This window comes from Mchenga conophoros, linkage group LG12, assembly GCF_057382185.1.
Source record: "Mchenga conophoros isolate Kocher_MC1m ecotype Shallow Benthic linkage group LG12, M_conophoros_male_GT1.1, whole genome shotgun sequence".
Taxonomy (NCBI): domain Eukaryota; kingdom Metazoa; phylum Chordata; class Actinopteri; order Cichliformes; family Cichlidae; genus Mchenga; species Mchenga conophoros.
Genome location: NC_140537.1, coordinates 31,470,607 through 31,481,311, shown reverse-complemented (window position 1 = coordinate 31,481,311; position 10,705 = coordinate 31,470,607). Strand labels below are relative to the sequence as shown.

The 10,705-nt window shown below is 36.2% G+C and overlaps 1 long non-coding RNA gene across 1 annotated transcript; it reads right to left on the bottom strand.

Moving 5' to 3' along the window:
* Positions 1 to 1,060: 1,060 nt before the first annotated feature.
* Positions 1,061 to 5,855, bottom strand: LOC146562968 (uncharacterized). The gene is made up of 4 exons (XR_014894699.1): positions 5,794 to 5,855; positions 3,768 to 3,799; positions 2,919 to 2,944; positions 1,061 to 1,672 (listed from the first exon to the last, which is right to left on the bottom strand). It is a non-coding gene; the product is annotated as an uncharacterized LOC146562968 (long non-coding RNA).
* Between the last annotated feature and the right edge of the window lie 4,850 nt (positions 5,856 to 10,705).

Sequence of the window (10,705 nt, the reverse complement as noted above, 5' to 3'; positions counted from 1 at the left end):
TGTAAGAATGACAGGAAAACCAAACTGTTCGCCATGCATTGCTGATTCCGGTACTTTCCATACTTAGCATTGGCCTGGCTTCGGGATGCACAGATGCTACTCACTCGTGAACGACTTTCACTGTTTGTAACCTGTACATGAGACGGTCCTGGAGCTTCTCCATCATGCTGCGTTTGCACAGTTAGCTGGGGTTCAGTCTGGATTACCTGCTGTACTTTAGCATTTGGCACCGATGATGAGCAAACACCTCTCTTTACCACATCTGCATAAGACACTGCGGCTGTCTGAACGCTGAGCTGCACTTCTGGACTGGGAATACTTGTAACAGACACCTTTACCTGCTCACCGGTCTGAGAAAGATTTACCTGTTCCTTCTGCTTTTGCCATCTAAGCTTCTGGGACTGTGACCTTTGACCTTTCCTTGGCATTTTGTGCAAGTACAAACTGGACCTTATATGTATTTATACACAAATGTATACAAAAATCAACCTGTAAACACTGAAAAACTCCTCAAGTTTCTATTAAATGGATAAATGTAAAACTATACAAATGATAAAGTGTTCTTATAACTGTTTAATTGATGTAAAAGGCTGACTTAAATACAAACTCAATATAAAAGTTATTGAAAGATCTTTAAAAAGTTTTATTGTAGCTTTTTCAAAAACTGTATATTATACTTTTTTTTTTTTAACCAGACTGGTTAATGAATAGGTCTATACTTCTGTGAAGTAATATGCAGAATAAATCTCAACAATCAATCAACAGGCTATAATAAAACTCTTAGTTTTAAAGTAGACTTTGTGTAAATCTTTCAGATATCTAAAATCTAAAGCAAATATAAGGAGCTGTGGTGGTGATCAGATGACAGGCGATGAGGATTCTTCAGCTGTATGTTCTGCAGCAGTCAGGAAACAGGAAGTCTGGGTTCTCAGGGCAGCCTCTAGATGACAATTGTAACTGAATACTTACACTGAGTGACAAAAAAAAGGGTTTGTCCTTAAATAATAATAGTTTAAACTTGTAGTCAAATGTTATAGCCAGTGAAACAGACTTGAAAAATGTATTTGAATCTAATTTAATATTTATCTAAATAGAGCAGTCTGAATGTATATATTACAAAATAACCAGATTGTCTTATTACAAATAAACCTTTAAGAGGTGTATATTTTATATAATTTCTCAAAGTAATTGCACCTGTAAGCCAAACAGCCAATCAATGTTTATTCCAAAGTGTAATGCAAAATTAAAATGACAAATTTAGGGCTGTGTAAATAGTTTCTACAGTGACTTCTACTGTACTGTATATTCAACTTCTTACTTGTAATTTCCAGTAAAATGAGTGGATATGAGAGAGTTTAACGACAGGAAAGAAGGAGCAGTGAGAGCAGAGATCTCTCAGATTTCTGAAAACAGATCGTCGAAGTTGCGGTAACTTCAATTTCCAAAAACTTGGTTTGTTGTCAACCTTGGTTTGTTGTCAAACTTGGTTTCTTGTCAAACTAGGGCTTATGCTTGTCAAAATTAGATAGAGTACATGGCGGAGAAATGATAGAAGATAGAATGGCTTGTCAAAAAAGATGGAGCAGGGAGAGGGAGAGTGATAGGACAGACTGAATTTGCTTGTTAATGGCTTGTTAATGATAGAGGGAGAGGGTTTTCTGCAGCAGGTCACCTGTAAGACAGAAAGAAAGTGGAATTAGACACACTTCCAATAAACCTGGCTTTACCCTATTTTTCAGACTATAAGGCACATTTAAAAGCCTTTAATTTTCTCAAAAATAGACAGTGCACCTTATGTATGGTTGTGCTTACTGATTTCAAACCAATTCTATGTGGTACACGGCACTCTGTCAAATGTTTTAGTATGACTTTGGTAAGCTACAAAGCAGCACCACTTGATGTATCGTCGGAGCATGGCTACCATAGTCAGCACCCTCGTAGAGTAATTCGTACTGTGCTTCAACATAATATGGTGTGTGTGTATAAGGGCCTGGCACCTGTTGAGAGCCATGCTTATGTAGCAGATTTCAAACTGATCAATCCACATTCATCAGTCCATAAATCCTGAAAAGTAAGTGTATTGTTCTGTATTTTATGTCTTACAACTGAACAATTTTGAGAGTTATTGTAAATGAGTTGAATAAAGTTTGACTTATCTGTTTTGTTTGGCTTAATGTGCCTTAGAATTTAGTGCGCCTTACAGTCCGAAAAATACAGAACATATATATCATTACACACTGAAGAGTTGTACAGTACATTATTAGATTCAACTGAATAAAAATGTTTATCATATGGTGGTGGAACATTTCTAAGGACATTTTCGCATTCTATTAACACAATAAAAACAAACAGAGTCTGTAAACCAAGATATGGTGCTATAGTAACTTACTATAAACATTATATGGTCAAGCTAAACCCACACAATGAAGTCAGAGCAGACAGTTTCAGACCACCTGCTTTAAACACTTCACATGCACTCAACTCACATGATCCTAAATGCCCAAAGGTCTCAAATTCCCGTTTCTGTGTGTACTTACCTGGTACAACAGTATATCATAATGTCTGGGGAGCAGTTAACATAAAAGTAAAAAATAATTTACTCAGTATGACTTTTGGCAAAATGAAAAATTTGGAGACAGATGACTCCTAAACAGCAGTTTCTACATTTTTCAGTCAAATTTGGGGCATGTTTAATACACACTCCACTAAATCTACAATAAACTTAGCATGGCCGATATTAGGGCCTAATTAAAAATGTACTATGATGATAAGAGAGATCTGTAAGTCTGGAAATGTTTACATAGACTTTTCTATGATCTGATTATTCCCAAGAGCTGTGCTGACTCACTGCACTAAACTGAATCTCCTATAATGAGAAACATTTCCCAGAACTGCACCTCAGACAAACCTTTACTTACCAGACTGAGACGATCAGATCAGCAGTCTAGAGAAAGGAAACAATTCATCAGATCACTGTTTGATGATTCAGACTGTTGAGCCTCTTCACACACAATCCAATTTACTGTGACATAAATTAACTAGTAAATTTATTTAAGGCTTTATGAGCTTACTGTAGTCTAAAGAGGAGATAAATGAACTGCAGCGTCTCACATGGCTATAGCAAGTGTAATAAAAGCATTCTTTACTACAGAAATACAAAGAATAGCCACCAATATTTGTTGGCACAAGTGCAGGATATACCAAATATTTCCTACACAGAAGCTTTGTGGCTCCAACATTTTCTACAACAGGTCAGTACTAGTAAAGTGTGAAAACCAAAACTTTTAAAAATGTTAGATACAAAATAATTATATAAATCAGAAGCAACAGAAAACCTCATCATGTCTGATATGAATATGTAAATCTTAAAATAAATATTGACATGTTACAATAGCAGAGGTGCACCATGTTTTGTAATTAAAATTAAATGTCTTAAATTTTTACACTAAAAAGTCCTCTCATTGTACCCGTTGCTAGGAATATTTATGTATTTTGCAGTGTACCTTTTTGGCAACTTTTCTATTTAATTTTAAAACACATTATATTCACCAAATAAGTGATAAACTAATTAGACACACTGGCTGTAATGTACCTAACAATGTCCACTCACACCTCTGGTTCTCTTAGTTTTTCATTATGACTTTGTGTTTTTGCCAATCAGTAAATGGAAACATATCACAAAAAGTCAGACTACTGTATGTAAGTTGCCAAATGTGCTACGCAATGCCAGGTTCATACTGCTTCAGTTACAATCACTGTTTACTTACCAGCAAAGGCAAAACCAAAGATCTCTTTCACTCTGTGTAACAAAAGACAAAGCACAAAAACACAGAATAAGACAACTCAAATCAGCATCACAGTCAATACTGCATCACTCTGTGTAGTCCAAAAGATTCAGTACACTTCTTTGTTTACCACAGCAACAAACAACTCACCTCTTTTTTCTACACCTTATTAAAGATTACGTCTTCATTAAGGTAAAATGTGGTTTCATCCATTTGTAATAAGCCACACACGTTTCTCAGTTATGTGATAGCTCTATTAGTTTGGTGCTATTAGATAACACAGTAGATTTAATAAGCAATGATTTACTACACCTAGCTCTGCACACTTTATCAAATTCTGACATCACAATTTCAAAGCATGAACAATCATAAATGAAAGCTTGGATGATATTTTTGTAGGCTTCAACATTTGAGTTCGTCTGCATTCAAATTCTGCTTCCTAAAAATATTATCACCTGCACACAGTATCATTTAATATGCTGTTGTTTTAAATATCTACATATCATATTTATAATATTAATGGTGCACTGCTGCATTTTATTTATTTGAAGGTGGACGTTTTTTATATTTCGTTAGTTTTTCACAAAGTGAGAAGTTAAACAGAACTGCAGGTGAAGGTTTTATTTAAAAAAAAAAAAACAACCTGCACAAACAAGTGTTTGTTAAACAGTTCTTAAAATTTAACTAAAAAACTAAAATTACCTAATTAAAAAAAACTTCTTGTTAAGAGATGTTATTATTCTTATATTATGTGTTTCATCCTCACTCTCTCTCTCCCTTCTGTTAATTAACCCACAGCACAAAAACACACCGGTACAGGCACGTGACTCTTCTTCTCCCGGCTTTCAGTCAGAAGCTGTGTCCCAAAATGTCGGCTGCATCCTCCGGAGGCCGCATTTGAAGGCCGATTATGTCACAGCCAGTCGACCAAGGCTGTCTCAAATGCGGCCGACAAATGAGTCCTTCATTTCATAAACTTTTAACATATTTTTAGGCGAGAAAGTAGCGGTGTAAATTGCAAATATCTGCTTGGTTTATCAAGACATCGCATATTTGCAAAAGTGTGCCGACGTTTTCAGAGACGTCTGTCACCCACCGGCTCGATGGCAAGCCGGGAGGGGGGTTCAGACCCCCGCTCTTTCGCTACTCAGGTTAAACATGATATACAAGTCACTCTGATAACTTAAAAATGTAATTGTTTGCCTTTTTCTGTGTTTTATTTGTTCTGGAGTAAATCTGTTTGGCTGAGATCAAAGTTATTAGATTATTAGATTAAATAAAGCTTTATTAATCCATCCGGTGGGTTCCTCCGGGATTTTCACATAGCTCAATAAACGTTAAACGGTCGAGAATTTACGCCAGTGTCCTGTTATATTTTAAATAGCAAGGAGCAGACGGCCAAATTTATTAAACTCCAGCAAGACAGCGGTGACGCAAATCTGAAGGCTAGACCGTCCAGTTTCACAGCCTTCTCGGTCCACGTAGACCGCGAAGGCCGGGTCCTCCGAAAGATGCAGCCGACGTTTTGGGACACAGCTAATGGCGGTAAAATGGCTCCTTTGAAGTTGCCGACCCTGCTGCTTCAGCAGCTAATCAGTGGTTCTAAAATGACGGCTCATTACCTTACAACCGAAAGAATGAGGCCGTTTTAACTGACTGATTTGTGAAGAGAACTAACTTCAGCTTCCCTAACAGACTCAGAAACACTAACACACCGAATGAACCAAATACAACACAATAACTGTAATAAACAATCAAATGAACCATATTAATTTCACACTGGGCCTATAGCAGCTAGGCTAGGCGTTAGCACTTAGGGCTAGCATACCAAACACTCCTTTTAAATAGTAAAATTACAACGTTTCACTAAAAAAGCAGCCATTGTGTTACTTTAACATGACTTATACTTCGACTGGCTTCATAAGTCACTAACAACAACTGGGTAAATCCCTCATACAGCTTATAGACATTTCATTTCAGAAAAGAGAGACAGAGAAGCAGCGCTTACCGGTGGGGATCGAGCTGAGAGTGGACGGAGATTCAGGAGTCAGGCAGAGACGTTAAAAAAAGAGGCATTCACGGGTAGTGGGAAATTCCGCAATTACACAAAATTGGCATGGAAAACGTGAAAAATATATGTAAATTTAAATATTATTATACTAGATTTTTTTGCAACAAAAAGCAACTAGCAGAAATTTAATTCTATAAGTTTAATAAATGTTTAAAACAGGATTCTTTGAATTTGAAATAATGGTTAAAAGACATAAATAAACACAAGGTCATTATGTTAAAATGTACTTTATTATGATAGATTTATTTAACTGACTGCAGTAATAAGAACAGTCTTCTGCTGAACACCAACACCAAGGAGCTGGTGTTGGTGATCGCCTAAGCATCCTCACAGTAGGAGCTGCAGAGGTTCATCTCACTCCACTGCAGGACTCAAGAGGTTCAGGAGGTCCCTTAACCCCACTGCTATGAGACTTTTTAACAGCGACTCCTGATATGTTCATTGCACATTTGTTTCTTTTATTCTACTACATATTGGTTGTAATCATGAATTCTGAATTGCTTTAAAGCTGAAGCTGTCTGCTAAAACTAGCTGAAAAAGCTGAAAAGTTGCAGAAATTGTAAAAACTTTGCAGAAGCAAAGGAACTTTGCTAAAATGGAATAACTTAGCAGAACTGCAATATCTTAGAGGAAACATAATACTTGGCAGAAATACAATAGCATAGCAGAACTTAACAGAAATATTGTAACTTACCAGAAACATGATAACTTCTCAAAAATACAAGAATTTAGGAGAAATAGTATAAGATAACAGAAAGAATATATTTAGCCAAAAATACTTAAACATTACAGAAACATTATGATTTAGAAAAATAGTACAACATAGCAGGAATACTGTGATTTACCAGAAATACAATTATGGAGGACTAATACTTTAAAATGGGAGATATATTGATACACACACACATACACAGAGCCTAAAGGGAAGAGTATTTGTGCCATGGAGTCTTAACAAGAATGTGAGGTCCATATTAGAAAAGCTGGTAAAATCATAAAAGTTTGCAGAATTGTAATAAATGATGAATATGAATTACTGGTCTGTGACAGTGTATTAATTTGTAGGGAAAAAAACATGTTGACCAAGGTGGAATCGAACCCACGATCTTTGGCTTGCAGACCCATGTCATTACCAACTGCGCCACTGGGAAAGAGAGGAGCCGTTTTGAAAAACAGGGTAATGAGGAGTCAGAATTAGATCGCGGCGAGAGGCGAAAAACGCCGTTTTTTGGAGTTACAAAACGTTGTGTAACTCAAAACCTAGGTGGACTAGAAGCATAATTCTTGTACTACTGATCAGGCACCTCACTCCAGGAAGAAGGGCTGCAAGCCTGTCATCGTTTCCAGTGTGGCTTTGTATTCTTGGGGTAGCATCAGATTTTTCCCACAAATATTTAAAGGTAACCCTTATTTTGAGCTTATTTATTAAATCAAAAGTCTTCCATTGTGTAAATTATATTTGATATGTTTTTGTCTTCTTTTAGATTTAGATGCAGTGACCGGATGTGCTGCAGCTTTGTTAACTGTTTGGAAAACATCTGTTTGTGATGGTATTTAAAATTACACTTTAAGGTGACAGTTTCCATGTAATTTCAGTCCTTTTTCTAAACAAAAACATTTTTTAATTAACATATTTTTTTATTTGTTTTACCAGCACATCATTAGTCAAAGTTAAAAAGAGCCACATGTTACACCAACAATGAATTTTTGACTGTGTTTGTGTCACCAGATTTAACAAACAATATCAGACCTATGAAATAAGTAATTGCACCATTTTTGGATAAATGTGCAATTATATTGTTTTGTATTTTCAATTGTTGAATAATTATGTTATAGAACAAACTCAATCTGTTTAGCCAAACAACATAATTTGTTTGGTTAAATAGTGGATTTGTATAATTTTACTCTATAAGTACAGCAAGCTGAATTCATACAAACACACAGCTCTAAATCTTGAATTGTAGGATGCACAATAATGATCATTTAATTATTATGGACATTTAAATCAGAATCTATTGAACCATTACACATATTCTTAATAATTAATTATTTTTAAGAGAGAAGTGCATCAGCGTGTGAACATGAAAGTAATACCAGTCCACGCTCTCTCTGATGCTGCTGTTACCTTTAACTGTTAACTATGCACTTCTCTCTTAAAAATAATTTGATTTCTATTGTGTGGTCTTAAAAAAGTACGGGTGATTTAAAGATGCCAAGTTAAATGTTCAGTATGTTGGTCACACCAAACACATGCACTCTCCAGTTTCTTCTTCTCATCTAATGCAATCTTAATGGTAAATCAACAGGGTACCTGGTTGCATAATTAGGTACCCTGTTGAGGGTACCAGGGAGCGTCAGGGTGGACAACGAGGCCATGAGGCCTATAGTTAAAGTTTTTCAATTTGCAGTTTTCTCCAGCTGCGTTAAACTCCATGTCTGTCCCTGTGCTCACGTCTGCAGTCTGTCTCGTTCCTTTGAGGATTCTCTCTGCACAGTTTCACCCCTCATATAACAAACCTCTTAAACATGAAGATGTAATCTTGGCCTCTGGAACTGATGCCACTCCTGGTCGGCTGCCTGTTCACCTGTTGCTGTCTCAATCTTATTTGCCATGTCGTCTGTGCTTTCATCCTCACTGCAGACATGCACACACTCTGTGGGGTCCAGCCTGTACTCACAGTGTAGAGTAGCAGTGGCAGGTAAAGAAGAGGATCTTGGTAAATGTTTACCAAGATCCAATTCAGTCAACCAGTCTAAATATATTGAATTTGAATCTTAGAATGAGATAATCACATTAAAAGGCTTTCTCTCTCTCTCTCTCTCTCTCTCTCTCTCTCTCTCTCTGACACACACACACACACACACACACACACACACACACACACACACACACACACACACAGACAAACAGGGAGAGAGAAGTAAGTTTCTAGGTCAGCCTGGGAGCTGCTGAATTTGAATCCACCAATCAGAGAGGCTGTGTACTTTTTCCCGCCAAAACTGGTGCCTGCAGCACACAGAGAGACACAGGATTATTGCAGCCTATTTCTCATAGTGACGACTCCCCTCAAACAAATGACCATAATTTCCTAACCGTAGGGGCTAGAGCGGTCATTCTTACACCGTTTTGTTCAGAAGAGATGGGGGAATCTTCCAGTGTTAACAATTTATCATTAAAATATGAATTATTAAAGATATTTGACTTGTAATGCACCATAACTGAGTAGAGCGAAGCAAAAACTGCCTTGACTTGCCCTCAAACAACGCTTTCTAACTCTAAATCTATTTGGAGTATCGATATCATTCTTTCACCGTAAGAGACAGCAGGCTTTGGTGAACAATCATGGAAATTTTCAGGTCTCTGTGGAAATCCAACAAAAAGTTATGACGAGAGAAAAAAGTGGTTCATTTCCAGAGTTTGAAATCTGAAGAAATCTGAGCGAGGGACAAATTTCCTACCCTCAAACAAACATAATTCATGGCCAAATGGTAATAGGTGAGAAAACAATTCTTGAATTGTGAGCGTCAGGAGTGTCTGAAGATATACCAGGACAAGCCTCATGTCTTAACTTTGCTTCGTTAAGGAGATATGACGATTCGAATATGCCTCTCATTACAGAAATCCAGCGATGATTTTGAACAAACTCTCCATTGACTTTGTATGGAGAGTTTTCTGACCTTGTGTTGGTCTGAGGAGATTTGCCAAAATTCTATAAATCCCACAACAATGATAGTGACATTTTCTGAAAGCCAGCAAAAATACCTACGTTTTGATGTATAATTTGTGGAAGTTGAGTGAAAATTGAGCAAGTAGCAAGAAGTTGTTCGGACATGAAGTGAAAATTGCAAAACCTTCAGTGACACACTGGAAGCCAAGAGCATAGCAACCATAACAACGCATGTATTTTGTGAAAAATCACAATTGTGCAACTGAAAACTTTAAGAGGCATAAAAGTAAAATGGTAAAAGATTTGAAAAAGCTGAATCATACATCAATAGCCCAATAATTTGTGAACATTTTAAAGTTTGAATGGTTGTTCTAGGTGAAAGTATGAGGAAGTAGTTAAGTTTCAAAAACAAGCAAAATTTAGCAGAATTTTGGAAGTTTCCCATTCATTTCAATGGGACAAATTAAAGGAAAAAAGTGGAATATTTTAAAAAGTATAATAGCAAAAAATAGCAAAAATCATAGCGATCATTAGCAGAAATAGCAGAATAGTTTAAAATTTGAACGGTGAAAATCGGCTGAAAATTGTGGAAGTAGTTAAGTGCCAAAAAGTGTACGGAAGCAACTGGAATAATAAAGTATAAAGAATAAAGAGAAACAGGAACTCAATAGTGTGGATGCTTAAAGCATCCACACAATTACTAAAAGAGGTGAGATTTTCTAATGGAAAATTATAGGCAATTTGGCTTAAGCTGTTTAGAAAAACTATTAAAAAACAATATTTTAGCTAATAATTATTATTATTATCACTGATTATGAATGAAGTCTTTGTGTTATTTGTTATTTTATGTACCTGTTTGAGTTAAATAAGGATAGATGCTTCTCTTCTGGTTATAATACACAATTTTAAGGTAGTTTAAGATGTACATTGTGTTTTATAATCAAATTCTTCTTTGTGTTTACATCATTTTTATTTGTTCAAAAGTCAGACTGGTTCTATGAGCAGTCACATTCAACATTCAACAAGATCTTACCACAAAACCGCATCCATCATGTTATTATAATGTCATAACAGATGATGCGGTATGCTTCTCTTTCTCCGTCATTCTGACACAAGTCAAACTTGGTTTGCCCATATCATAGCCACGCTTGTCACTTTCCTCTTGAATAAGAACAAGATGTTAC